Source organism: Nomascus leucogenys, chromosome 18 (assembly GCF_006542625.1).
Source record: "Nomascus leucogenys isolate Asia chromosome 18, Asia_NLE_v1, whole genome shotgun sequence".
NCBI classification, from domain to species: Eukaryota; Metazoa; Chordata; class Mammalia; order Primates; family Hylobatidae; genus Nomascus; species Nomascus leucogenys.
In genome coordinates this window covers 13,712,049-13,716,134 of record NC_044398.1, presented here as the reverse complement: position 1 = coordinate 13,716,134, position 4,086 = coordinate 13,712,049, and the positions used below count along the sequence as shown (strand labels likewise).

Below are 4,086 nucleotides of genomic sequence, written 5' to 3'. Positions count from 1 at the left end.
GCTTACTGCAGCCTGTGCCTCCCAGGTTTAAGCGATTCTCCTGCCTCAGCCTCCCGAGGAGCTAGGATTACAGGTACGCACCACCACGCCCAGCTAATTTTTGTAATTTTACTAGAGACGGGGTTTTACCATGTTGGCCAGGCTGGTCTTGAACTCCTGACCTCAGGTGATCCTCCCACCTCGGCCTCCCAAAGTGCCGCGATTACAAGCGTGAGCTACTGTGCCTCGCCCAACTCCCAGGTTTCTAACTTGGACAACTAAGTGGCTAGCAGTAGCACAATTCCTAGCACATATTAAGCCCTCAACGGAATATTTACTGGATGAATAAATGCATGACTTATGGGACCATAACTAAGGTAGAGACTGCAGAAGATGTTTATTATTGAATCATATGTAGAATAACCTCAGGGAGGTTTTAACAAACACTAGTTGGGGGTGTTTGCAGTCCTTTCTAAAGAGGCATTCATACAGTTATATATGAATGAGTCAAGGCCCTAGAAAGAGAAGTGAAAAGCTGAGCCTAGAAGGGTGCTGACAGCCTGTCCACAGTTCAAACAGGTTTCATTCTTGTTAAACCCGAATATGGACCTAATCTGTTCCAAATAAGTTGAGTTTAAACTATTTCAATTGTCCATGATTCACAACGCATCCAGGCCCAGTTCACATAGTGCTAAATCTAGAACCTCTCATTTCTGAGCTATTTTCATTTTATGAAAACCACAGAAAAACAGAGCTAAAAAGCCTTCCAAAGGTTATCTGGCCCACTCCCCTAGTTCAGGAATGATTTGGTACACAGGTTTAGCAAGATCACTGGTATTTATTTTTCTGTAGAGCTGACTGACACTCAACTACCAAATAACAATATTATGTTATGGATATGCCAGCCAAGAAAAGCCTACAGAATTAAAAAGGAAGAAACATCTTTTTTTCAACTATAATTGGGTGGTGACCCCTGAAGGTACAGTTTTTTGCAAAGTTAGGGATATTTTGACTTAAATGGAATTTATGGCTAAGCAAAAATGCTAGACTAGCAATGGTTATAAAATAATTATTGTACTTGGTGCTAAAATTAAAATTACTGGTCTAAAAGCATAATGAAAATTTCAATGCCAGTCACTTCAGAGTAGTATCTTTTTTTTTTTTAAGATGGAGTCTCACTCTGTCGCCCAGGCTGGAGTGCAGTGGCGCGATCTTGGCTCACTGCAAGCTCCGCCTGCCGGGTTCACGCCATTCTCCTGCCTCAGCCTCCCGAGTAGCTGGGACTACAGGCGCCTGCCACCATGCCCGGCTAATTTTTTTGTAGTTTTAGTAGAGATGGGGTTTCACCATTTTAGCCAGGATGGTCTCAATCTCCTGACCTCGTGATCCACCCGCCTCGGCCTCCCAAAGTGCTGGGCAGAGTAGTATCTTATAAGTACTCAAGTTATAAAGTCCCCAAGAAAGAGGAGAACAAAGTACAGCCAAATAGGTTTGCTTTAAAAATACTCAGACACGGCTCACTATGTTTTAGGCGCTGTTCTACGACGTTTATATTATTAATTTAATCCTTATAACAATCCTATAGAGGTAGTACTATTATTAGCCCCATTTCATGGATGAAGAAACTGAGGCATTGAAAGGGTAAGTAACTTCCCCAAGGTCACACACTAACGTGGTGAATCCAGGATTCAAACTCATTATGGAACTTCTCTGCATATAAGGGCCATGCTGTTCAAACTGTCAGCATCTTTAAACACCCAGCATGGCACATTGATCATACTGTGAATAGCATAGGGGAACTAAAGAGATAAAGTAGATACACATCTCCCATCTCATACTTGTTCTAGTGCATACACTTACTGAGCAAAATAGTAAACACACTTCCTTACACTATTTAAATTGTTCTCATTCTTTCTCTGTCTCTGTCACTGAGTGACTGTAGTTTGATTTGCATATTTATTGGGTGCCTTTTCTATGACAGGTACAGTTTTGGACTGGAGGTTCTTTGTTGAACAAGATTGACCAAGTCCCTACACTCATAGAACATGCATTCTAGAGGTAAAGCAAACAATAATCAAGTAAGCAGGTAAACAGGATATTTGATAAGAGATGTGAAGGTGAATAAAGTAGGGCAATTGGTTAGGGAACGGCTACAGCTATGGTGCTTCATTTATATTGGGGTGGTGATGAGGGACATCCTCTCTGAGGCAACATTTGAGCAGAGACCTGAGTGAGGTAAGAGAGAAAGCCATGTGACTATCTGGGGGTTGAAAACAGAGGAAACAGCAAATGCAAGACCCTAAAGCAGTAGTCTGCTTCATATTTCTGAGGAACGGTGAGAAAGCCAGTTCCTGGAGAGGAATGAACAGGGAAGAAAGTGATAGAGGATGAGGTGAGAAGATTAGGCAAGAGTCCAGTCATATAGGCTGTGGTGAGGGAGTGTGGATTTTATCCAAGTGTGAAAAGAAACTACTAGGCCGGGCGCGGTGGCTCACTCTTGTAATCCCAGCACTTTGGGAGGCCGAGGCGGGCGGATCACGAGGTCAGGAGATCGAGACCACGGTGAAACCCCGTCTCTACTAAAAATACAAAAAATTAGCCGGGCGTGGTGGCGGGCGCCTGTAGTCCCAGCTACTCGGAGAGGCTGAGGCAGGAGAATGGCGTGAACCCAGGAGGCGGAGCTTGTAGTGAGCCGAGATTGCGCCACTGCACTCCAGCCTGGGCGACAGAGCGAGACTCCGTCTCAAAAAAAAAAAAAAAAGAAAAGAAAAGAAAAGAAACTACTAAAGGAGTTTGAATAGGAGAGTGAGCACATTTCATTTGTATTTTTTAAAAAAACCGCTTTGGCTGCTGTGTGGAGAATGAAATATACGGTGAAGGAGTGGAAGCAGGGAAAATAAGAGGTGATTGCAGCAGGTTGGGCAAGAAATGATGGCGGTTTGGACTAGTTGCTAGTGCTGGAGGTAGTAAGAAGGGATGGGGTTTGGGATACATCCATATCCATAAATTAGAGCTGAGAGGGATGGCTGCTTTTGCCTTTGCTGGTGCGGTGAGAGCAGCTTCAGGAATCCGATGTCCCTTGAATATTTTGGCATCTTCAGCCTACCGAAACTGTGTCAAGAATGCCTCTCTTATTTCTGCATTGTCCACTGGACGTTTTAGTCATATTCAGACACCAGTTGTTTCCTCCACTCCCAGACTTACCACATCTGAGAGAAACCTGACATGTGGGCATACTTCAGCGATCCTGAATAGAGTGTCCCCCTTGCTTCCGAGTGTCCTGAAGCTGCCAGTCAGATCTCTAACATACTTCAGTACACGAAAAGACAAGAGAAAGACTGTGAAAGCTGTCATCTACAGGTTTCTTCGACTTCATTGTGGCCTTTGGGTGAGGAGAAAGGCTGGTTATAAGAAAAAATTATGGAAAAAGGAACCTGCAAGAAAAAAGCGATTGAGGGAATTTGTATTCTGCAATAAAACCCAGAGTAAACTCTTAAGATAAAATGGCGACGTCCTTCTGGGAGAGGTGAAACTGGTATGTCCATGATCCTTATCAGAAGTATCATGATTGAACAAACCTGAAAGTATAGAAGTTTCACTTGTTTCTCAGTTATTGAATATGTATCTTTGTGTACATGCTATCTTTGCAAAAATGGAGAAGTATAAAACGATGTAAATTGTACCAATGAATATGTAAACATACGGTGACAACATTAAACTTATAAAAGTTTAAAAAAAAATTGGCCAGGCGCGGTGGCTCACGCTTGTAATCCCAGCACTTTGGGAGGCCGAGGCGGGCGGATCACGAGGTCAGGAGATCGAGACCACGGTGAAACCCCGTCTCTACTAAAAATACAAAAAATTAGCCGGGCGTGGTGGCGGGCGCCTGTAGTCCCAGCTACTGGAAGAGGCTGAGCCAGGAGAATGGCGTGAACCCGGGAGGCGGAGCTTGTAGTGAGCCGAGATTGCGCCACTGCACTCCAGCCTGGGCGACAGAGCGAGACTCCGTCTCAAAAAAAAAAAAGTAAAAAAAAAAAATTAGACCTGAGAGGAAGGGCTGATCCATTGGATGTGGAGTGTGAGGGAGATAATTTAGGGAGATGATGG

The 4,086-nt window shown here is 43.9% G+C and overlaps 1 pseudogene; it reads left to right on the top strand.

Annotated features, from left to right (window-relative positions):
- Positions 1-3,001: 3,001 nt before the first annotated feature.
- On the top strand, positions 3,002-3,481 carry LOC100580560 (annotated as a pseudogene).
- Positions 3,482-4,086: the final 605 nt, after the last annotated feature.